Source organism: Chenopodium album, chromosome 2 (assembly GCF_948465745.1).
Source record: "Chenopodium album chromosome 2, dcCheAlbu1.1, whole genome shotgun sequence".
NCBI classification, from domain to species: domain Eukaryota; kingdom Viridiplantae; phylum Streptophyta; class Magnoliopsida; order Caryophyllales; family Amaranthaceae; genus Chenopodium; species Chenopodium album.
The window spans coordinates 34,732,258-34,759,132 of record NC_137835.1 but is presented as its reverse complement, the minus strand read 5'-3'; the positions used below and the strand labels follow the sequence as shown (position 1 = coordinate 34,759,132).

Genomic DNA, 26,875 nt, shown 5'->3' with positions numbered 1-26,875 from the left:
GGTTGTGCACAACAGCGAGGAAGTTCCAGAAGAAATTTATTGAAAATGGCTATGTTGCAAGATCTGGAGGTTGCATTTTGTTTGTGTTGGTAAGCAATGTAGTACTGTATCTTATAAATCGTTGTTGATTAATGTTTTAGATTGTTACAAGTGGAGGGATGGTTTATTATTAGTTGTTGACATAATCTTTAATGCATACATGTTGTAATCCCATGTTGTAGATCTTTTATATTGACCATCTAGATCGGGTACCTAAGTCTCGGGGACTGACTCCGAGGTTGGCGGCATGGTCATAGGAAGAAATTAACAAAGTTGTACAAGATGATAAAAAGAAGATGGGGGACTATGGTCTGTCACTGGTTAGTGTTAAAATCATTGTTCTCTTACATGACATCAGTGTTTATTGTGTAGTTGTGTATTTGTTTGATTAAGTTTGTTTGCTATGCAGTCCGTGAATATTGCCTATGGTGAAGAGCATCCGCTGGCACCTCGTGACGGTCTAGTGATAGCTCCTGCACATGCACCTGCTGTTGATGTGGATGGGATCACTGAGCAGGTCTGGAATTATTTTTTGGTTTATAAAAACGAAGAGTTATTGGTGTTGTAATTGATGCTGGATCTTGATCTGGTTTCCCACTATAATTTTTCTATTTGTAGTTTAATTTTACGGCTGAAAAGATTTTCAGTCATGGTTGGTTGGTTGTCTTACTTAGTTAATTCTGAATGTATACAGATGGTTTCTAGGGTGGTGCATCAGTTAACTCCAAAGTTCATGGATGCAATTGATGAGAAAATGGGTAAGATGTTGTATAGTATGAATGAAATGTTTAAAGAGAGTTTGGCCGCATCGGTCGCGACAGGGAAACCACTGAAAATGACTGTTAAGAAAACTTTATCGATGGAAAAACACTCTAAGGTTGATACCATGGTGGTGGAGGTTGGTAAAACAGATGGGGATAAGAATGTTTTGGTGGAAAGCATTACTAATGGTGCAGCTAGTAACGATGTAACTGGTGATGGTGAGAAAACCACTGAGGTTGATGTTGAGAAGGTTGCAGCTGAGTGTCTGAAGGATGCCTTGTTGGAGGGTGTTGATGGTGAGGATATAGAGCATGGTGGTATAGGGGGTGTTGTTTCTGCAACGGTTGAAGAGGATGATGTTAATGACAATGAGGGTGAAAGTCCTCGTTCTGCTGATGATGAAGAAATGGATGATGTTGATGTTCCCCAACCAGGGGAGAGTTTGTTGTGAAACTAGTTGGATCAAGGGGGACGACTGTTTTGGTGGCTGCTGACAGGGTAAAGTCGTATCCCCAAATAAAAAGTAATTCCTAAATCCTCTTACTAATGTAGATAGGGAAGTAGGGTCGAATCCACAGAGAAACGGATCTTTCTATTCCTAATTGACTAATATAATCTAGATTATGAAGTACCAATATATAAATTTGAATGATAAACTAAACTACGGAGATCAAGAATAGGGAGAAAATAATATATAAAAAGACCTAGGGCATAGGTTCACCAATAAATAATATTCCAGGGTAGAATATAATAATCATTCATCAATGCATATATTAATCAGATTATAAAGGGCTTTCGCTACGTATTATAATCACACATTTAATTTACCGGTATTAAATCTCATCTTTCGAATCTCGACCTAACCATTTATAAATTAACCTGCCTATTGAAACTAGACCTAAACATCAATTCTCATATGTCGAATCTCGAATCAATATTGTCAAACTCATGCATAAAAGATCAGGCCTAATCTAGTCACAGAGCATTAAATCAATCAATAGGAAATTAATCTAGCATTGATAATTAACAACAATAAATTACCCCTTCATATTATTTATGGATCCCCATAAACCCTAGAAAGAAAACTACTCACACATAATAGAGACTAAACTAATCAAAGCAATAAAGCAAGACATGATTAAAGGAATAAAATAAACAACTAAGATTAAGAGAGGAGAAATCGTCACCAAAATAAATCTGGAATTAAGAGTTGATTAAGAACAAAGGTTTAAGAGAAAGAAATCTAAGAAAACAATTAAGAGAGTAAAGGAAGAGAGAGAGAGAGAGAGAGAGAGAGAGAGAGAGAGAGAGAGAGAGAGAGAGAGAGAGAGAGATAGAGATAAATAGAGAGATCCTAAAATCGTATTACGGAGGAGTATTTATACTCCGCACAAATCCTAAACTAAAACAAACTTAAACGAAAAAATTAACTCCTAATATTTACACGCGCCCGATTAAGTGTTCTAGCCGCTCCTTTTGCTCTCGGCTAGCAATACGGATCGTCGGCCAATACGGGAGTTGCAAATCCGGGTCGTATTCCTCCCTCGAACTGGAGCTCCTACCGAAAATAGACCGAGCCCTCTTTGAAGCCATGGTAGAAATGGGTATGAAAATTTATTTGAATAAAATCTGAAAATTTTTATATAGAAATGTAGTGGATGAAGAGGGGATTACAAATATGTAAAAAGTTTTGAATATGGGTGAGAAAAGAAGAAGAAATCTTAGAGAGATGGTAGAGAGAATTTGAGTTTTAGAGAGAGAAAGTAATGGAGGAAAGAAGAAATGAAGGAAGAAAGAAGAAAAGAGAGAAGAAAAGGAGGTGGACGACCTCGCGCCCGGTCGGGCGGTGCGTCGCCTGGTCGGGCGATCTGGAATTTTCGATTCAATTAGTTCTCGCGCCCAGGCGGGCGATCTAAGCCCGAATTTACTTCAACTGTCGCGCCCGGTCGGGCGCCCATCGCCCGATCGGGCGATCTAAATGCCCGATTTGCGTTGATTCTCGCGCCCGGTCGGGCGCCCTTCGCCCGATCGGGCGATCTAACGCTCGAATTTTTCACCTCTTCTCGCGCCCGGTCGGGTGCCCATCGCCCGGTCGGGCGGACAATTTAGTCCGTATACGACGAGTTTCGCGCCCGGTTGGGTGCCCATTGCCTGATCGGGCGAAATTACTTGATTTCGAAACCTTGCTCTCGCGCCCGATCGGGCGAGCTTCGCCCGATCGGGCCCGAGGCTAAATTGTCAAACTTTTATTTTCTTCTTTTCTCCAAAATTTGGCTAACTCTTTTCCTTCAAACCTGTACAAACACTCATAAAACTCATTAAATTCTCTCATCTCTCCTCTCATAAGAAAAAGGAAAGAAAAACTAGTCTAAAAAGCATTAAAAATACGGATTGCCTCCCGCAAAGCGTTGGTTTATCTAGGTCCCGCACGACCTTCTTACTAAGTATAACAACTAGGACCCTTGGCCTAACGCTTGATCGGGTGGTTTCTCACCCGGTCTAGCGGTGTTTAGGCTGCGACGCGGCTTCCTGACATGCCTTGTGGGGCGCCAATTCACCTTATCTGGTGGATCCTCCTTGACTTGGACTGGGGATTCTTCAATGCTACACACTAAAGATCCTTCTTTGATCGAGGGTTGCTTCAGATTGTAATTGTATTTAACACTTGCAACTCGATCTGGCGAAACACTTACCGTAGGCTCAAATTGCACAACTTGTTTGATTGATTCCACCTTTTCGTCCTCAAAACCAAGACCAACAGTGTACAGAGCTCTTTCTATTGCATCGAATTCCTTCTGCCATTTGTCTATCTCATCTGAAAAGGATGCAACACAAGATACCGCCTCCAAGGGATCTTTTTCAAGAGCTTGGGGCTTGTTAGAATAATTCTCAACCACATTAACACTAAAATATTTCTCCTCAGTCATGGGGCTTTTAGGGGTATTATTAAGATTGAAAACAATTTTATCATCCCCTACTGATAGTGTTAACTTACCACTTCTCACATCTATGATTGCTCCTGCAGTGTTAAGGAATGGTGTACCCAAAATAATTGGGGTTTGCATATCCTCAGCCATATCAAGAACAACAAAATCAACAGGTATATAAAATTTACCTACTCTAACGGGGACATCCTCTAAAACACCTAAGGGGTATTTGAAAGAACGGTCGACCATTTGTAGAGTTATATTGGTAGCTTTTAATTTACCCATATTCAACTTGGAACACAGAGATAATGGCATGACACTAACGCTAGCACCCAAATCACACAATGCATTATCAATCATTAGATTGCCTATATGACAAGGGATAGAAAAACTACCCGGATCTTTTAATTTAGGTGGAGACTTATTTTGAAGTACGACACTACACTCTGTAGTGAAAGCTACTATCTCTATCTCAATAATAGACCTTTTCCTTGTCAATATTTCTTTCATAAATTTTGCATATGAAGGAATTTGTGTGATTAATTCAGTGAAGGGAACTGTTACCTTCAAATCTTTTACCATCTCCAGGAACTTACCAAACTGGTTATCCAAATTTGTCTTCAAGTGACGATTGGGGAATGGAAGTTTGATAATTGGCTTTGGAGCATTGTTGCTCTTGTCTGGAGTAGCCACCTTCTCTGGAGTCGTACCATGCAATGTAGAATTAGATATGTTAGTACTATCCTTTAGCCCTACAGGGCTATTAACTACATTGTTTGGTTTAACGGAATCAAGATTAGCATTATTTAATAAATCAGGTTCATCAACTCTGCGCATAGAGGGCCCTTCATAATTTGAACCACTCCTTAGAGTAATTGCATAGGCTTGATCCGTAGGCCTGCTCGGCTGTGCCGGTAGAGCTCCTTGTTGGCGAGCTTGTAGAGTAGCGGAAAGTTGCGCAATTTGATTATCTACAATTTTATTGTGCGCTAGAATTGAATCAATTGTCGCATCTCTACTCTCCATGTGCTTCTGCATATTAACCAATATCGCTCTAATTTCCACCAGAGAAGGGTCGGAAGATGAGGAGGTTTGTTGTTGTTGGTTCTTCTGGCCAGCATTGAGATGGTAATATTTCTGCTGCTGTTGCTGTGGCGCCTGTGGTTCTTCAAGTGGTGGATTTTGAACGTTGGTACTCCGATAGGAAAGGTACGGATGATTCCGATACCCAGGATTGTAGGTGTTGGAGTATGGGTTATTCTGCTTATAAGCTTGAAAGGCATTAACTTGCTCCACGGAACTCCTGCAATCTTGTTCCCAATGACCTATAATACCACAATTTTCACAGAAAGCCTCATTAGAATTATTATTAATTGCAGAAACATTAGCTACATTAGCAGTGCTCAGATTATCTAATTTTTGGCATATAGAGGTCAGTTGAGCTTGCAAGAAGGATACAGAGTCAACACTATGTTTCCCCTTGTTAGCAAATCCTCTAGGATTCCCATATTGGGAATTATGTATCGCCATATCTTCAATAACCTGACCTGCATCATCAACATTAAGATTCATAAATCTCCCACTAACTGCAGAATCTAAAATTATTCTAGAAGAATTTCCAATGCCATTATAAAAGGCTTGGATTAACTGCCATTGTGCTAAATTATGATGAGGGCATTCTCTTTGTAGGTCCTTGAACCTCTCCCAAGCCTCATATAAAGATTCATCGGCTTCTTGGGCAAAGTTCTGAATCGCACTCCGTAGTACGGCTGTTCTCTCTACAGGATAATACTTGTTATAAAAATTCAAAACCAGAGTTTCCCAGTCAGTTATACCAAGTGTGAGCTTTGGTTGTGAATAATCACTAAGCTTCTTTGGAACCGCCATCTCTGATTCTGCGTCAGATGATACCTCTAAATCGCTAGAACCAGTCGGAGGATCGCGGTGATTATTATTATCACCAGAATCCGCCAGGTTTTGCTTGTAGAGATTTTTCTGTCTATGGAAGGAATGTTCGATCTCAGGATCGAATGGATGTACCCTGATCTGGAACACCTGGGCATAAACAAAAAACTAGAAGAAAATGTGAGATTTGCCTCAAAGAACTAACGTTCTCTGAGACAAAAAGAAAATAACCTAGACTACAAAAATAATCAGAAATAAAAATAAAAACCGTTTCCCCAGCAACGGCGCCAAATTTTGACAGGGTAAAGTCGTATCACCAAATCAAAAGTAATTCCTAAATCCTCTAACTAATGTAGATAGGGAAGTAGGGTCGAATCCACAGAGAAACGGATCTTTCTATTCCTAATTAACTAATATAATCTAGATTATGAAGTACCAATATATAAATTTGAATAATAAACTAAACTACGGAGATCAAGAATAGGGAGAAAATAATATATAAAAAGACCTAGGGCATAGGTTCACCAATAAATAATATTCCAGGGTAGAATATAATAATCATTCATCAATGCATATATTAATCAGATTGTAAAGGGTTTTCGCTACGTATTATAATCACACAATTAATTTACCGGTATTAAATCTCATCTTTCGAATCTCGACCTAACTATTTATAAATTAACCTGCCTATTGAAACTAGACCTAAACATCAATTCTCATCTGTCGAATCTCGAATCAGTATTGTGAAACTCATGCATAAAAGATCAGGCCTAATCTAGTCACAGAGCATTAAATCAATCAATAGGAAATTAATCTAGCATTGATAATTAACAACAATAAATTACCCCTTCATATTATTTATGGATCCCAATAAACCCTAGAAAGAAAACTACTCACACATAATAGAGACTAAACTAATCAAAGCAATAAATCAAGACATGATTAAACGAATAAAATAAACAACTAAGATTAAGAGAGGAGAAATCGTTACCAAAATAAATCTGGAATTAAGAGTAGATTAAGAACAAAGGTTTAAGAGAAATAAATCTAAGAAAACAATTAAGAGAGTAAAGGAAGAGAGAGAGAGAGAGAGAGAGATAGAGAGAGATCCTAAAATCGTATTACAGAGGAGTATTTATACTCCGTACAAATCCTAAACTAAAACAAACTTAAACGACAAAATTAACTCCTAATATTTACACGCGCCTGATCGGGCGCGCCTTTTTGCTCTTCAAGTTGAATCTCGCGCCCGGCCGGGTGCGTCACCGGGCGCCGACCTTTGCTTCTCCCGCCCGGCCGGGCGCGCCTCCGGTTGCCAGCCTCTTTGGCCGGGCGGATCTCTTGGGCCACTATTTGGACTACGATTGGATTCCAATTCTTCGGGCCAATCTGGGTTTCCTCTTCCGGTCTTGAATACTCGGTCCAAATGCCCCGGTATCACCTATACCGAGCCCTTAATCACTGGTTCGATGACTCTAACCGGCCCTGGTCAATAAAAATCTGGTCTTGCTTCTCCAGTGCTCGTGATTGCTCCAAAATATCTCGGGAAAATACTCCAAAAGTGTAATTCCCTGCAAAAGTCAACCAAATCTACAAAAACACTAGAAAACACCAATTAGTAATAAAAGTGGCTGTAAAGAGCCAAAAACACTACTAATTACGACCAAGGGACGGGGGTAAAATACTATATAAAATAGACACATCAGCTGCCAGTTGTTTTGGGGTTTTTTGTACGTACTCGAGTGGAGGGCGTGTACTTCCCGCGGGAGACAGATCCACAATGGAACATGCGAACGGACCCCGGGGGGCCGGAGGTCTACCTTTGATGATTAAGTTAGTGATCGAAATAATGTATTTTAGAGAAAGTAGAGAAGGGAGAGTAATTGTGGGGGGCATTGCCCTTGGAGAGAGAATTGAATCCCGTGAAACTGATGTAATGATCAGTATTTATAGAGCAATGGGATATGTGCCTCTTAGGTTATTTAACCTAAGTAGATTGGCTTTCCACCGTTTTACGGTTTCTAAGGTTGTGGGCCTAAAGCCCATTTTCACCCTTCTATAATTGAGTGACACGTGTCATGCTCTAATTGGCTCATTGAGCGTTGAGTTTGCGGACACGTGTCGCGGTTGCATTGGTCCACATATAGGGGGTATTTTTACCCCCAAACATTAGCCCCTCGGAAAGGGTAATTTCTTTTTCAAAAGGAATTACTCCTTACAAAATCAAGGCTTTATTTTCCGCTTTTTCAAAAGCTCTATGGACGGCATATGTCTAGTTCAATAAAAGAGAGATTTGATTAACTTAGAAAATTTGATACCTTAAATGGTATGATATTTTCTAAGTTAATCAATCATAATAATGATTGCCGCCTAAACTAGACAGATGACGACTTTTATTTCTTTTAGCCCCACTATGGTGGTCATATGACCTTTGGGTGACTTAGAATATTTTTGAGACGTTTAACATCCCATAAGGTAGGAGGCGAATGGCCGCCTGTTAGGGAAGGAGGCAAATGGCCGCTTGACTCTTCATAGAATAGGAGGCAAATGGCCGCCTGGGGGCAGGAGGCTAATGGCCGCCTGACACGACAGGAGACAAATGTTCGCATGGGGTGTTTGTAATCCAATTACACTTTCAATGTCCTTTTACCCCATTGGGAGGACTTGTATAATTACGAAAGGTAATCTAGATTAGAACTTCGGTCGGTCACCCAGGTCGTTCTTTAGATTACCCAGGTCAGTCAGCTATGAGTTGACCAATTAGGTCGTTCAATTTTTGCCGCCTACATGCGTACGTAAAGCAAACGATAGAGTGCTTTCTGCGACGATTGCATCCGGAGGGTTGTCTCCGGACGCCATATTTCACATTGGAGTAGGCGAATTTATAAAAATGTATAATGATATGTCCATTTTATATAGTATTTTATCCCCATCCCTTGGTCATAATTAGTAGTGTTTTTGGCTCTTTAGAGCCACTTTTATTACTAATTGGTGTTTTATAATGTTTTCGTAGTTTTGGTTGAATTTTGTAGGGATTTGTAGTTTTGAAGCATTTTCCCGAGATATTATGGAGTGACTAGGAGCATTGGAGGAGCACGACCAGTTCTTATAGCCCAGGGCCGGTGAGAGTCATCGAACTGATGATTAAAGGCTTAGCATTTGAGATTCCGAGGCATTTGGACCAAGTATTCAAGACCCGATCCGGATTGGGCCGAAGGATCGGAGCCCAATCGAAGTCCAAAACGTGCCTAAGTGTCCGGGCCCGGCCAAGAGAGCTCCCGCCCAAAGGCGCGCCCGGCCGGGTAGGGAAGAGTAGTTCGCGCCCGGCCGGGCGGGGAAGAGTAGTTCGCGCCTGGCCGGGTGCGAGAGAAGCTTATAGTGGAGAAAAGGCGGGCCCAATCAGGCGGCCCTTCGCCCGATCGGGCGCGAGGTTTTCAGCAGCTAATTCCGGAGATTTATTTTAGTTTTAATTTAGAGTAGTTGTTTTTGGTATAAATACGATTTTAATCCTTTCGATTAGTACCTCTTCTCTGAGACTTTCTTTCTCTACTTAGTTTTAGATTAGTTTCTCTCTCTACAATTTTGTTCTTAATTCAACTCCTTAATCCAGGTTATTTTGGTAATGATTTTTTCTACTTTAATATCAGTTATTTACTTTATTTCTTTCATCATGTCTCCTTTAATTGCTTTGTTTAGTTTATATTTAATTATGTCTGAGTAGTTTCCTTTCCAGGGTTTTTGGGGATCCGTAAATAATATGAAGGGGTAATTTATTATTGTTGTTGATTGTCAATGCTAGATTAATTTCCTATTGATTGATTTAATGCAATGTGACTAGATTAGGCCTGATCTTTTATGCATGAGTTTTACAATATTGATTCGAGATACAAGAGATGAGAATTGATGTTCTGGTCTAGTTTCAATAGGCAGGTTAATTTATAAATGGTTAAGTCAAGATTCGAGAGATGAGATTTAATACTGGTAGATCAATTTTGTGATTGTAATACGTAGCGAAAGCCATTTATGATCTGATTAATTGATGCATTGATGATTGGTTATTATGTTTTACCCTGGAATGTTATTTATTGGTGAACCTATGCCTTAGGATTTTATTTCATTGATTTTTCCTCCTACTTTTATTCCTTCCTACTTTTACTCTTAGTAGTTTAGCTCTCCTTTATAATAACAAATTTGTTACTTAATAATTTAGATTGCTTTAATTAATTAGGAATAGAAAGACCAGTTTCCCCGTGGATTCGACTCTACTTCCCTATCAACATTAGTTAGAGGATTTAGGAATTACTTTTGATTGGGTGATACGACTTTAGCCTGTCATATAGCCATCTGGCCATTGGCTTCATGACTTTTTCAAGACGGTTGTATAGCCATTGCACAACTCTTTTTTCCCCAATGGGAGTGTTTATGAAATTTTGGAATGAAAAGCCTAAGAACTTCGGTTGGTCACCTGGCTGATGTCTTAGGACATCCGGTGTTTCGAAAACTCAGTCGTTCTTTAGACTGTTCTGGTCAGACGGCTATGAGTTGACCAATTTGGTCGTTCAATCTTTGCCGTTTGCATAGGTACGTAGAGCAAACAGGTAGGTTGCTCTCTGCAACGATTGCACCCGGAGGGGTGTCGCCGGACGCCATTATCCATGTTGGGACAGACGATTTTATAAAACAAACAACCATCTGGCCATTGGCCTCTAGTCTAGGTTGAGACCGGCTATATAGCCACTAAGCGTTTTTGTGCCTAGTTTAGTTATCTGGTCATTGGCCGCATGTCACTTGGACGTTGAATTTTCTACTAAGTTTTCAACTTAGTTTATTATCCGGCCATTCGCCTCACGTCACTTGGACGTTAGTTTAGCTACTAAGTTTTCAACTTAGTTTGTTATCCGGCCAATGGCCTCACGTCACTTGGACGTTAGTTTAGCTACTAAGTTTTCAACTTAGTTTATTATCTGGACATTGGCCTCACGTCACTTGGACGTTAGTTTAGCTACTAAGTTTTTAACTTAGTTTATTATTGGAGTTTGGACGGTCCGTCAGATTATATTGAAATTCAATCAATGAATAAATAATAACAATTATAACAATAATAATGAAGGCTATCATTACTATCTTAATGCATTAATATTATTGGAGGGAATAAAATCATATTATATGGTTACCTCCAATATTCAAATGCTTGGTGCGTCTTTGAGTTGCTTTAAAAGCTTAAGAATCGGAGCCGGATATATCACAAGCTCCTTGTTGTAGCGCCATGCGGCATTTGGCGCTTGCTTTCAATTTCATTTGTCTCTTATGCTAACTCATACAAGATAGGACGCAAGTTCTCAAATATTGGTCGGCTTTGGCAGCCGTTTGATTTTCGGCTGCTCCTCATTTGCGGAGCTTAAGAGTTGCAGACGGACTAAGGCAGACCAACTAAGGCTGATGACAGGCGGGCTTGATTGATTAATCGAGCTCAATGAGTCAATGCCACCGTCGGGCCAGATTGGTTACAACCCGATGCTACAACGGGCTGACTTAAGGATAAAACTTGAACCGCCTTACAATCGAGCAAATCACATTATTGAAGTTCTTTAATGATGATACAATCGGTATTGAGGACCGACTCATCACTACCTTGCTCACGCTCAAATTTTTGAGTGAAATATGACCATAGACAGCCCCTTCAGCCGGATTTTGAGGATGAACGAGGCAACCACGCAGCCGGGCTTGGTTAAGGCACAAAGTAGCCATACAGTACTAGTACAACCTAGCTGGATAGATGAGCAAAGATGGAGGTTTGCGGCTAGAACAGTCTTGGGGGCCGACTTTGGCTGATGAGTTATATCACCTTGTTTGAGCTTGCTCCCAAAACCTTATTAATATGGAGCTGCTCTTGGGAAGACATATTGAGCTTTGGCACTTATATATTTATACATATATAAGCGTTTATCTAACAAGCTCATAATTGTCGCTTGACACATGGCCGGCTCACCGAAATGATGTATAATAATGGAGTAATTATTCTCCTTTTATATGTATTTATTTATATGCTGATATGCATACATAAATATACTAGTTGCATGCCCCTTTGTTTTTTACCAAAATGGTGTATATACACAGCCGACATTGAGGATGAACAAAGCAGCCCCTGTCATCGAGCTCAATGAGTCGATGCCACAACCGGACTTAATGAAGAACAAAGCAACCCCTGCATACGTGATGAGCAAAGCTCCCCCTGTAGCCGGCTATGGGTGCTTAGTGTTTTGGGTTTTCTATGTCCCTCGGGAGAGTTACATCTCAAGACTGGATTCTACAAGGTCGCTTGTACCTGCAAAGCAAACGGACCGCCGGATGGTTTGTGGACCGCCTCCGAAGATTAAGTTAGTACGGTATTCGGAGTAAAACGTGCGGAAATAAAGTTATCTGCTTGGATTCCAAGCTCAGGTGCTGTCTGTTTCTTGAGAACGACAGCTCTGTAATAAATGTTGATGTGACGTCCCGTCATAAATGAGGGAACTGTCCCTATTTATAGGGTCTTTTTGGGGAAGTGTGCCCTCCCTAGGGTGTGATGACTTAGGGATTAGGGCACGCTGTTTTTGCGGCGCCTATTTCAGAGGTGATATTTGAGTGACACGTGTCGCACATCCTAAGAGGCCATTTGGGCGTCTCTTAGGGCAACACGTGTCGCTCTCTTATTGGTCCACTTGGGATCATCAAATACCCCAAATTAGGGTTGTATCTACTTGACACGTGTCACCATCTGGAAGGTCCAAGGTGGCGCCCCTTCCAGTGACACATGTCAGGATCTAGTTTGGCCACTTCACCGGGTATAAAATACCCAAAACATTTGCCCCTCACAAGGGTCACGTGCTTGGCACATGACGCCTGTGACTGGTGTCAGGCCATGAATGGCCAAAAAATTTACTTTTACTGTTCACTCTATTTTAGGGTTTTACCCTGGAACATTTTACCCCCCTTTCTCTATAAATAGAAGGGTTGACCTCCCTTGCATTCACATTTGCGTGAATCTTTGGGAGAATCTTTGAATTTGACTTGCAAAGACTTTGATTTCTTCAGCATCCGACAGTCGGCCATCTTAGTTTGCCTGCTCAACCAGACGCCCCAGACCGACGCCTCTTGTTACCTTCTTCTAAGGTAACCACCCGATCCCTTTTTTACTTATTTCTTTGCATTTTTTCTTTATCAAAAATGGTTTCCTAAACGCACCTGGCACAACCTAGATTAGCGATCAGCCGGTCACCGGGGACGGCTGAATCTAGATTTAGGAGTGCCGAATGCTCGTTCGAGAACTTTCCTTTAATTAAGTACATCTCCAAATCCGACAATGTCTATGCCCCTACAAGACACGATGGCTAGAACAAAGAAGACGACAAGGAGATATAGAACGGATGGTTTATGGTACCATTCGGACAGTGAAACTGTTTTTTCAGACGGCTCCATTAGGGCGCCTGTCTCTGAAATAAGTAGGGAACCCCCTAGCACCGTCAGCACTCCAAGTGACTCATTCTTGGAGGAGTGTGACGAAGAGTATGAGAACCCCGGGCCGAGTGGATCGGCGCCGGATGATGATTTGGGGAAGGAAACTGCTGGCACCAGCTGGCAAGCCCCCAGCTCCAAAGAGAACTTTGATCAGACTCCGCGTCATCATCCTCCAACTACGTCCCCCTTGACTAGGAGGAGGCGCAGTCGAATCTCAAAGCTGCTAGAGAGTCCATCTCCGTTGAGAAAGGAGAGGGCTGGGAGGAACCGTCTGCTTACAAGCGGCATGAACTTGCTCCTTATTATTTCCACGTTGCCGAAGGAAGGCGGCTAACCATGAAGGATGATCTGGCCAAGTTTATTTCTACCCATGTCATGGGACATGGGTTCATTTTGTCTATGCCAGAAGCTACAGACACGGTCACTTGGCCTGAGATGGCCTGCTATGGTGACCAGTGCTTCGGCTACTACGAGGCGGCCATCTAGGCAGGACTATGCTTCCCTCTCTATCCGGCCGTGGAGAGGATCTTGGACGGATACTAGCTGGGTATCTGGCAACTAGCCCCCAATTCTTGGGTTAACATTTTGGGCTACGTTGTCGCCTGTGAGATGCTGGAGGTGGAGCCCAGCTTCAAGGCGTTTGCTCATATGCACTACCTTAGCAGGACTCCAAATTCAAGAGGGATCGGCTGGTTTACTTTGACCACCTACTCCCGGTATATGATGACTCTGGGGAAAGAGAACAAGTGAAAGGATTAGAGAACAAAGTTTTACATAGTCTCTTCCCCAGACTTCCAAAAGAACAAGTGGTATTGTAGGGAATATTTCAAGCATTACCCCAAACTTGAACCCCACTGTGATCATACACTTAAGCATGGTGGCGTCCAAAGGGAAAGAAGCTAGAGCAAAAGAGTCGCCAACAAGTTTTATGAACTTGTAAACCGTTCATAGGGTTAAGGTTACACCCCTTTCATAGATCGTTAACTCCAATAGGTCTGGAACCAAGACTGGAAGTTCGGGGATGAAAGTACAAATCCAATCTAAAAGAGAAAGAACCACCCCTAATAATAGGCATCTACTTAATTCTTCTCGTATTCATATGCGCTTTCTGACTAACATGCAATCAATAGGTTTACCCTAAACTTGTTTAATCTATGTTGGTTGAATATTAATCCACAACAAAACTATTATTGACGATCACTTGAATTATAATCATATTAACCCCAAACAAGATTATTAATTATCTTATATGATTATAAGTACCAATTACCTTTAAACATGCATAAAAGGTGTGATCAAGCAATAAATAATAATAACCATCAAGCAACATGATATTAACAAATTATATATAAGTTATCCGTCAAATAACAAATAACATGAAATAATTCGTAAATTAACAAATTACGTAAAACAATTCGTAAATTAACAAATTACGTGAAACAATTCGTAAATTAACAAATTACGTGAAACAATTCGCTAATTAACAAATTACGTTAAATTATATAATTCAACACAACAATAATAATAATCATTATAATAATAATTATAACAATTATAAAAATAATCATGTTAAAGCATAATAATAGCAAGATCCTAGACATGATATTAACAAGATTAATAACAAACCCTAGCATGTCACTAAACATCAAAGATCAAAGCTTTATACCTAACATGATACTAACATGATATTAGGAAAAAAAAAGTAGGAAGCATCATAAAAATCATAATTGACATTATATTATTTACCTTAAACATTATACTAAGAAAAACATCCTAACATGATATTAGGAATCAAAATAAAATAACCTAAACATGATTTCTATATCATAATAACATTGAAAACAATTAAAACACTTACTTGGATGTCTCGTATCTCTTTATAATAACAAAATACACACGTTAGTAACTTCAAGGAAAATAATAATCAAACAATTAAATCAAATAATTGAAATAGAGATTAAGAAAGTTTACAATAGATTTGGGACCAAACCCTCAGAAATCAAACCTTTCACATCTAGGGCGAAGGCAACTTCGAACTTGTCTAGGCGTGTCTAGATCTTGTGAATGCGGAATTTTTTTTGTGAAAAGGTTGATTTAGAAAGAGAGAGAATATCAAGATTTTCTTGATAAGAGTTGGTGAGAATTAGATGGGAATTGATGAGAATAATTGATGATGAGAATTGATGATAAAAAACGGAGGTCTAAGGACTCTATTTATAATGAAAACAGTCCGGATTTGATAAAAAAGAATCGGAGTTCAAAAAGGAATAAAGACGATGTCGCTGCAATAGCCTCTGTCGCCGAGCGACAGAGTCTGTCGCTGCGCAACAGGCCTGTCGTCCGGCGCTGCAAGATAGTTTTTGTTTTTATCATATCTTTTGATCCAGAAGTCCAAATAAGGCATATAATATTTCGTTGGAAATCTCTTGAAGTCTACTTTTAAACCCAATTAGAATCAGATTAAAATCTTTTGTAGATAAAAAGATATGGCCAAAATAGTAGAAAGGTGCCAATTTTGGATAAAGTTTCATATCTCATTCATATCTTTTTTGTTATAGCTCGGAATTAATATTATAATATATCATTGGAAAGATAATTTCAAGATATATCCAACCATATAAAATTTGGATAAAGATTATGAGGCACGAAAATAAAATCTGAATATATTCCACTTTGTACAAAACAAGGATTCTCAAAGGGAGTAGTTTTATTCAATTTCAAACTCTTTAAAACATAATTATCAATCCTAATGACCCTAGGGCGAGACTAGGTCGTTGAAAACTAATCTAGCCTTTGTCAAAACAAAATTTATAATCTCTCAACACACTCCTACACAAAGCATAGAGTAAGTCGAGGGTCGAACCACTAGGAATGGGAAATGAATGCTAAAGTCAAAGCTAAGCTATTTTGAAGAAATAAAGTGAGGTGTGTGCATCCAAAACAATCAAATAATCAAATTCAAATCAAATTTTACAAGTACTAGGGATAGGATCCGCATGTACTCGGAATGGACATAGCTAATTGGGATTGGAGATGACTAAGTTAAGTGTTGCGAGGGAAAATCAACTAAGCAATCAAGAGAGTAAGGTAGGCTAATCTCCTAAAGGTCAAGCTAGCGCCAACTACGAGAGAATCTAACTAGGAGCCTTGCAAACCTACTCAATCGACAAAAGCAAGCCACATATCAATTTTCCGTATCAATGCAAGCCTACAATGCATTCTAGTGTAACAAATCAAAGTTAGCTACTCTTCAATTAATCACACACATGCACTTAATCAATCAACCAATTTAATCACAACATCAACTTCATCAATTTCCCCCAATTAGCATCAATCCATCACTCATACATGCTTCACCATTCCCGTAGCAAGAGAACTACTCACAATCCATTGAAATCAAGATCAAAACTAAGCTAATCAACAATTTCATCATCATCATATCAATAGAACTAATTCAATCACAAATTCAATTCAAACTTGAACAATCAACAAAACAATTGAAGTGATAAGCTAAAAATTGCATTAAAGTAAAAGAAATCCTTACAAACTTGCTTCAATTCAATGGAGGAAATGCTAGAATTAACAATCTTAAATCATCAATCAACAATCAAGAATTTCTCTCTAAAATCTAGAGTTTCTCTCTCTACAATCTAGAGTTTCTCTCTCTAAAATTCTAAGCCTAATTTATATTCTAATTTCTGAAAAAAATTCCTCTCTCTAAAATTAGAAAGAGAATCTATATATAGTAAACCTATCTAAGAGAAGTTAGTTAGATCGTCCCCATATAAACCCATACAGGCGCGACCAACCATAATGGGGAGCGCGGTCGCGCAAAATTGGGTACGGAACAGGGACCCAGACAGGTGCGGCCACACGGCCGCTCCATGGTCGCGCGCGCCCGCGCTTGGGAGCAGGGGAGCCCTCTTCCCTATCGTTCCGATGCTCCTCGTGTGTTCCACTTAATGCTCTTGATAAACACGGAACCTTTCAGTTTCTAAACTCCATGTTTGCGGGTTCAAGACTAGAAATCATGCCCCTACGGCTTGAATGCACAGCTCAAGGACTTTAGGAGCTTGCACTTCTCCATGCTTGAGCTTCAAATGGAGAACACTAGACATCCTAATCAATGCCGAACTTAGGAAGAGGCCTCGAGAAACTTGGATAACGACCTTAACCTGAAAAATAAAAGGAAAACAAGCAAATAAAAGAGAAAATAACAAAATAAACCAAGAAATGCATAAAGAAAGAAATCAAACTAAGAAAATTTAAACTAAAATAAATAAAGAGGAAAATCAAGGAAAAGCTAAGTAAAAGAGCTATAGAATAGCGTGAAATTCATCCTAAAGAGAACCAAATGAGTGCCATAAATGACACTCATCAAATTCCCCCAAGCTAAACTTTTGCTCATCCTCGAGCAAAACAAAGCAAGAAAGAATAAGGATGAAAGACTTATTCAAAAAGAAAAAGAAAGACATAAGACGGGATTATACACTAAGACTCACTGTCATAGGAATCACAGTTGTTTTTAGCTACAACAAGCCCTTTAAACCCCAAATTCGCCTATGAGGACGTGTGAGGTCTCGTAAAGGTTTCCTAAGAGCTTAACCTATAACTCTCCACCAACATACATGAGGCAAACTACAAAAAGGAAAGTAAAAGAAAGAAAAACAAAATTGAAATCTTTACGAATTGGACTTTAAAAAATGACCACATTTCAAATGAATAAACATCTTTCTTAAGCAATAGAGGTATGCACGTTTCAAGATATCCGAGGTTGATTGAATCATAGAGTATGCTAAGCATAGAGAACTAGTTATCATAATTTGTGGTACCCGTTTTTTGACTAATTAAAATTAGAAGTCAAAATCCCACGTAAGTCGATAATTTGACTGAAAAAATAAAAATTAGAGTCGCCACTCTATTTTTGCCCGAATAGAGACGGTCTTTTGTTTATGATCATTTTCAAATAGAAAACGACATTGACTCCATTAGGTGAGACACTATATAAGTATGGTCTTAGGAAAATTAAAGATCTAGGTACAGGGTATAAGTTAGGAAGATCGAACGTTTGGAAGTCGTCTCTTCCTCTGTTCTAACGAACAAGCTCTTACTAATACGTTGTTAATTGGTTATGATTATTCACATACTTTTCCTTAAACTAATGCATAAAAACATGAAAATTTCCACATTGTCAATCACACTCAAATGTAAAATAAAAGTGAATTAAACCTTACGATATATGGTGGGTTTGAGCATTAAAGTTGCCCTACGTACCGTTCATTGTGGGATTTGAATCCACTCCCGGATCAAAACCCTACGTAGTTCTTACAAACGTCCATTTATACATGGTCGAAATTTCATACGAGGTTTCAAGAAGGTTTATATATTTTTTTTTGGGAGAGGTGGTCGATCCATATAGGGTCATTTGAATGAGGTTGAGCAATCTTGCTTTCAAGGTGGAGGTCAATTTATCAAGGTTGAGGAAGTCACTAGAATCAGCGACACCATAGGAGTTTCTTTAAGGAGAATGATTTTGTTTGTAAAATGCGTTTCAATTAACGACTTTATTTAGGGTTGACCAACTTCCAAAAAGAGATTGTGTGGGCTTATTTGAGTGTGCTAAAAAGGGAATTTTATTTGGTATGAATCGAGAAGAATACGAAGGAAATGTATTTGAATTGTATAAAATTGTACAAAAAGAGAAATGCACTGCTGTGCCTTGCTGTCTGCTGTCTGGTGCTTTGTGCCATGCTGTCTGCTGTGCTACTGGTTGCTGGCTCTGCTTGTGTTGCTGCTGAGCTGCTGTTTCTGCTGGCCTATGCACTGCTGTCTGCTGTCTTTTGCTCTGTGCCCTGCTGTCTGCTGTTGGTGCAAGCTTTGTTGCTCTTTTTGTTGCCTATTTTTGTTTTTATTGGTTTTATGGTCAGTTTGCAGGCATGTCTGCTCCTGTTTGTTGTTTTGGTGATTTTTTGGTGTTTGGCTTTGTTGCTTTTCTGGTTTTTTTTGTTGTCTGGTCCTGGTTTCCGGAACCCTTCCTAGAAGGTGGCTGGAAATCTGAGTCCAGTTGTTCTAGGCCCTTCCTAGAACCCTTCCTAGAAGGTGGCTAGGCTTGGATCTAGAACTGGTTGTGGGGTTGGCTTGTTGTTTTCAGGTCTTTTGGTGTTATGGTGGTAGTTATAACTTAGCTTTTGTAAGTTGTAACTTTCTCTCTTTCGTAATAAAATCTTATTTTTCAAAAAATAAAATCTAAATGATAGGTAGTATATATTGAAAACCTTAATCATGTTAGATTATGTAAGCGATCTATCAGAGATAATAGAACTTTAAAAGTAAAATTCTCTGCGGCAAATAGATCATCTTATAACCTATCATGATTGAATATTCAACTTTACCCTCTTATTTAAATATAAGCCATAAACCATAACTCGAAAGATTTATTTTATTAATGAAATGATACAAGCATGCAAGACCATGTTTTGCTTAATTAAAAGTTAGTTGTCTCTTTATTAAGAAATGCATAAGGAAATTTTGCTCTTACAAACGGTGATGGAATTAAAACTTACAAGATTTATTTAAAAAGTATAAGACATTCTATTCCAAACTAAATGAATTATTTATAATGCTCCTTTCATATAGCCATAGGATGAAGAAGATTTTTTTTTTTAAAAAAAAAGTGTTAGTCTTAAAGTGATACAAATGTGTCTCTTTTTTGGATTAATATCAAAAATTGGGATTTATCCAACGGTTGAAATGAAATATAATGAATTTTCTTTAACAACATTCCAGTTTGGGACGTTCATGGGGAATTGGGTGATAATGGTCAAAGTACTTCGGAATTGACATGGTCCTTTTAATAATATGTTAAGGACAAGCATTAGACTGTAGAAAATTCTCCCTTTTTAGAAGTCATTTGATATGTTAAATAAAAAAGTATTCTTGGTTGGGAAAAACAACCTCAAATCAGTTTGACATTTTAATACCTAGACTTGTAAAAATCATAAAAAATAGAGTATTCATCCTATGAGAACATGTGACCCCAATTTACAAAGCTTAAGGAATCTACTTTCTAGTTAGTCAATTCAAATTTTATTATTAATTAAGGACATTGGTCGAAATCGGAAAATGGACAGACCTGTAGTAAGAAATTTGTGGTGTTACTATGTCTTAATGTCTAATTTTTTGTGACTTGGTTAAAATTTATTTTTATAAAATTTCAAGTCTCATACACTACTAAATACATAAGATTACTTTAAAAAATTTATTTTTTAATTTTATGATGAAAAACGATTTTTTTTACATAATAAAAAAATAAAGTAGTCGAAAGTGCTATCTTGCTAGAATTCCATCATTCATTCTTTGGAGCTTCCCTATGCATTTTGTACAATTATCATTGCTTCCATTTCATACTTTACATAAGGATGATACATACAAAAAAAAATCAAACAAACCATGTATACTCACTCTCAAACTCGCTCGCGGTCGGTCAAATTCTACTTGGTTTCCAAATTAGGAAACCGGCACGTATAGTGCCCTAGGTGGTTATGGAACACACAAAAGTAGAAAAGTTAGTAAATGTATGTAAAAAATAATATGAAATCACAAATAAAAAAAAGAAAGAAGATATTACCTTTGGCTTTAAGTAGCTATCTTGAGGAATTAGTCAAGGTAGCGTTAAAATGATCAATTTAATTATTAGGCCAAGTCTTTCTACAATTTTTTTTTTGTATTTTTTTTTTATTTTACTGAAAATACAAATTTTGATTACTTTTTTTTTTTTTTTTATCTAATTATAGTGCTGAAATAATTTAGACTTCTTTTATGAGTTTTTTTTAGCTGTTTTCTTCGATATTTTTCTCGTCCTCTTTTGTGAAGAGTGGGGTGGTATATATATGGGAGTAAATGGGAGCTAAAATACAAAATAAAAAGAATATACTTTTATACGAAATAAATACATACGAATACAAGAGTTTGGTAGAAATTGTAATCAAAATTTGTCTTAATGAGGTAGAGGACAAATAGAATTGGCATACTAATTCATGCAAAACTTAATTACTAATTTGACTGAACAAATGAAAATATTATTAATGACTAAAAAAAATTAAAAGTACTAATATAATTTAAATACAATGGTTAATTGGTGCTACTATCCTTTGAAAAGTGTACTTACTCTTCGTATATTAAACTTACCATAGCAAAATACAACTATTACACAACCCACTTATCAGAAAATAACAAGGAAAAAAAGTTGTTTGCCATTGATTGTGGATAGTCATATCACCTTACCGTTTGGGAAGAAACACGGCTCAGTGATACAACGTATTGTCATATCACACCATTTTCTGATTCTCGTTGCTAAATTACAACCATGGCTTACCATTTTTTTTTTCCGTAGAGATTTGACATCTCAAATGAGTGGTAATGGCAGAGGTATCTTTGCTTAGAGCCACTCTTTTACTGTCAAATATTGTCGTCATTGCAATAACCCGGAAGAGAAATATCATGCATACTTACACTTGTTAATTCTGAGTGAATGAAACAGAGAAAAGATGACTCATGAAGGTATAGTGGTAATGGTGTTTTGGTGGGAAGTTGAATAGGAAGGAAGAAGATGAAATATGAGGTAGTAGTATTACGTTATTAACAAAGGGAAATCTAACAAAAATGCATTTTATGAGTGAAAAATAAAAAAATTAAAGTAAACAATAAAAAAAATAAGTTGGGAAGGGGGGAAAACCGTGACTTTCATTAGCATTGGTAATAGCTTAGTATGCATGCATGCTTTGCATTCTTTTACATAATCAAAATATGCTAATTTGTCCTTTATGATTTGTATTTTTCTTTTTTTCTTTTCTTTTTTTTTTTTTTAAAAAAAGATGATTGAAAATATTAGAATAATTATAATAACAATAGGATACAAAAAAAAATCAGTAGTACTAAAATTTTATTCGGGTTAGAAAGTGATACTATAGAAACGTCACGGTTTTAAAATTGTACAAATTAAAGGGTCAATATTTGATATTCTCGACCAGGATATGTCAAACGGAATAAGTGTTACATATGTCAGTGGTAACACATTATTTTTATTTTATGTTATTTTTAAAAGATACACTTACTACTATTATTAGACTAAACGATTACACAATTGGAATATGACAAAAATACGGATAAGATTTATTCCTTATAAAAGGGAGATTTCCCTTATCCGAAATCACCCTTTACCCAAAAAACACACCCCTTGCCTTTTCCTCTTCGGTTTCCATGGCTCCCGGCAACAAAAACCATCAAGCTCCGTCTCCGTTCGGCGAGCACTTTCGAGTGCTAAATTTATATTTAGCTTTGATTATGGCGTTAGTGGTGCTACTAATGGCGTTAGTGATTTTCATAATCATGAATAAATGACGATTTGAAGTTTTCAGCACGGAGTGTACAAGGTTCGAGTTATGCTACAAATTAGCCTCGTATTTTGTTTGTAAATTAGGAGTACAAATTGTAGGGGTTTTGTATACTCCAAAATTATAAATAAACACTACTTGAACTTGTCTTTTATGTCTAATTATTGCGGTTGTCGTTAGCAAAATTAAATTTTGTTATTATAATTATGAAATTACACAAAATTTATTAGTTAATTGAATGTAAAAAAAAATTATGGAAAATAGGGGATCAAAATTTGGTGTCTACAGAATGCCCCTCATTGATCGAGTTTGGAACAAACGATGATCAATGATTAGAAAAATATAGTAAATTTTGATCCTTAAATAGAGTTTATAAAGAAACTAGAGTAAAGTAAAACAAAATGCTAATAATCATCGAGCATTTGCTTAAATATGGCGTGAGAATATTTGCGGTCAAATACGGCGTATTGATTGTGGTTAAAACTTAATCGTCAATTATTTGCAGTTGAAAAACTGGCTTAAAAATTTTGAATAATTGATTAATAATCAGTTGTGGTTGAAAAACCAGCTTTGATAAATCTCGATTGCGGTTAAAAAACCGGATTAAAAAGTCTTGGTCAATTAACCAATTATCAAGTGTGGTTGAAAAACCAGCTTTGGGAGTCTTGGTTGCGGTTGAAAAACCGGCTTGAAAATTTTGATCTATTGATTAGTCGTGGTTGAAAAACCAGCTTTGGAAACTTCGATAAAGAACTTAATCGTTCATTACTTACGGTTAAAAAAAAAAACTAGCTTGAAAGATTCCATATAGGACGGAGATAATAAACAACTTGAGGTATATCAAAGTGCAACCGTAAAACTGGCTAAAATGACATTCATAGGATTAATTTGATTTTGTTTGACTATCCTATTCATGTACAAAAAAGCAAGTTTCACGGGTACTTTAACCATGAGAACATGGAGTAAAAAAAACAATTGATTGTTGTCATAACACATGCATGTAAGTAAAGTTTTCATGAAGAAAAATGGCATGTTGTGGTGGGACTAAATGCATGAAAGCTTATAGGTGTTTCAATGTAAGGTGGGGTTTTTGCTTGCCTATATAAGACATGAGTTTGGGTGATCATAATCATCCACTTCTATTCTCCTTTGAAACAAGAATACTTAGTCTTTCTTGTTTTCCTTTCCTCCTTTTCCTTAAATTTTCTTTCAAAATTATGGATATGAAAGGAAAAGAACCCAACTACTTGAATGAAATCAATGAATTAGACTACAAAAACACTTTATTTTCCATGGGGGTAGAGGTTGCTTTAGGAGAGAAAAGTTATGCAAAAATCTTCTTTGATTCCCTTCTTCCTCTTCTCAAACTTTCACTTTGCTATGACCTTATTTATGCTTCTACTAAATACTGGGATGAGAAAAAGCATGTTTTTAGGTTTAAAGGTGGGGAGATGGTGCCAATGGTAGAATAAATTGAAGGCCTCTTGGGTTTTTCCATGAGTGGACCATTGATTACAACAAGAAAGTGTAATTCTACTAGAGGTTATTTACATGAGGCTTTAGGCATATCTTATCATGATGGTATGACTTTCCATCATGAATATTCCATCCTTATCAATTGTGTCCTCGAACCTTTTAAAGAAAAAGGTACCAGTCTTAAACTTGATATTTAATATGGCTCGGCACGAAGTCGAGCATGCTTGATTGCCCTCATGGGTCTTTTGTTGTTCAAGGAAGATCTTGGGTTGTGTCATAACAATGTAGCTAGCTATGCACTACAAATTGTTTATGGGGGCCGATTAGGGCCATTGATCTTGGGAGAATTGGTCCTTAGTCTTGATCATTAAAAGGAACATCCATACACCTTCATGAAGGGGAGCCCACTGGTGCTTCACTTGTGGCTGATGGAGAAGTTTAAGTTGGGGAAACCTTTGAACGAAATCAAGTACCATCCTAAGATTATCCTTAGTAGGGGTTGTTCACCCTTATATCATAAGGTAAAGAAAAGTAATGCTTGGAGCTTTACCCTTGAAGGTGAAATCCAATGGGTAACCTCTCATTTGGGGATCAAAGAAGTCATATATAGTACTGCTAACAAAAGGGGTGTAGTGCTTCCAAGTATCAACAAGATCACTTTTTATTATCCGTGGAGGTGTCTTCGACAGCTCAGGCAGCGACAAACCTTCCTAAAGGATCTTCCCACTGATGAATGTACTACTCATTGGATAGATACCAACATGTTGAGGGATCTGTTCAAAGTTTGGGAACGGGTTAAGAAAATTCCATTTCTCCCAATCTTAAGAGATCCGACTATTGATGTTTATTGTGAAGGGTGGCTTCTCAGAGATGTGGGTTCTTTTAAAAGGCCAAAGATAGAGGATGAACCCTCGATCAGCAATTCGAAGAGGATTAAGGAAGAGAAATGATAAAGTCAAGAACGGAAAGATTCAAATGCCCCTTTTTTTCTTTTCTTTTCTTTTTTTTTTTAATTTTTTTTAATTTTTTTTAATTTTTTTTGCACTTCAACTTTTCACGTAATAAGTCTAGGGTTTCCTTAGCACTATGGGCATTTAAAGCATCAAATTAGGATCGAACGTCATCTTATGTAACATTGTGTTTTTAAGGTTGGAATTTCTCATCGGAATGAAGTTTTTCTTTAAAAGTCGACTCAATTGTTGCTCTAAACTTTGACATTTGTTACTTGAAATTTAAAGTTTATGATCACAAGATCATGATTTAGAATATTTCATTTTATGAACCCAATCATGTATTTTAACCGTAAATGGAGGTCCAAAGTTTAGACAATGACATTAAAGCCTAAATATACAATCGATATATCTAAAGGAGACGAGATTATAAAAATTGTAATTCGTATACAACCCTTAGAGTTGATCGAATGTCATACATTGACGAGTAATCTCCCGGTTTATTGACCAAAGTACATGCGAAGATCCTCTTTTTTAATTTTTTTAATTTTTTAATTTATTTTTACCCATATTGACTTGGGTATGGATACTAAGCGTAATACTTTTTGAGTTGATCAAGATTGGTGAAGTGGAGGAAAGTATCACCATTCATATCGACTAACTTTACTGCCCCGACAGGAGTGATGTGTTTGACCAAGAATGGTCCTGACCAATTTGGTTTAAATTTGCCCTGAGGATCATAAAGAGGAGCGCGATTTTCTTTTAGCACCAAATCACCCTCCTGGATGTCTCTATCTCGACCTTTTTTGTTGAAGGCTCGAGCAATGCGTCGTTGGTAAAGTTGGGTATTGTGAAGAGCCTGTAACCTTCGTTCATTTTCTATGGCAAGTTCATCATTCTGAATTTTGAGCCATTGATCTTCAGAGATTTCACTTTCATTCATGACCCATAAGGATTGAATTTTGATTTCTATGGGAAGGATGGGTTCCATCCCATACACCAAGGAGTAAGGAGTAGTTCCTGTTGGGGTTCGAATAGAGATTATATACCCCCAAAGAGCATATGACAACTTGTCAGGCCATTCCTTTGACTTTTTAGTCATTTTTGCGATTATTGTCTTAATGGTCTTATTGGCTGCTTCAACTGCTCCATTGGTTTGAGGGCGATAAGGAGAAGATTGATGATGTCTAACTTTATACTTTTCAAGAGTTTCTTTCAATTGCCCCTCGAATTGCGACCCATTGTCCGAAATCATTTCAAAGGTACTCCATAGCGACAAATAATGTTGTTTATCATGAATTTCGAGACTTGTTTTGCACCTAATTTTGAAAATGATGCTGCTCCAATCCATTTTGAAAAATAATCAATCGCTACTAAAATGTATTGATGCCCATTTGAAGCTTTCGGATGAAGTTGTCCAATGATGTCGATGCCCCAACTTGAGAATGGCCACGGTGAAGTGAGATTATGTAGTGAGACGGGTGGCATATGGTTGAGATTTGCAAAGATTTGACACTTCTTACAAGTCCTTACAAAGTGTATGCAATCTGTCTCCAAGGTGGTCCAATAATACCCGGCTTGCAAAATCTTACGAGCCAACATTCGTCCGTTCATATGTGGTCCGCATTCTCCTCCATGGATTTCTCCCATGACCTTTCAGACTTGTTCACCATGAATACATAGTTGCAAGGTTCCATCAAAACCTTTATGATACAATTGATCTTTTAATATCACAAAGTGAGCGGCTAGCCTTCGAATTGCAAGTTGATCTTTTTTTATGACTCCCTTCGAGATATTCCCGAGTGGCCAAGAAATTTTTTATGTCGCTATACCAAGCGTCCTCTTCGTCTTGTATAGTTAATGATGCGATCATTTCTTCATCCATGATCACCGGGGAACTTTTTTCTTCTACAGTTACAGACCAAAC

At 37.7% G+C, this 26,875-nt stretch overlaps 1 non-coding gene across 1 annotated transcript; it reads left to right on the top strand.

Moving 5' to 3' along the window:
* The first annotated feature begins 5,388 nt into the window (after positions 1 to 5,388).
* Positions 5,389 to 5,495, top strand: LOC145607098 (small nucleolar RNA R71). The gene has a single exon (XR_014105501.1). It is a non-coding gene; the product is annotated as a small nucleolar RNA R71 (small nucleolar RNA).
* The last annotated feature ends 21,380 nt before the right edge of the window (positions 5,496 to 26,875 follow it).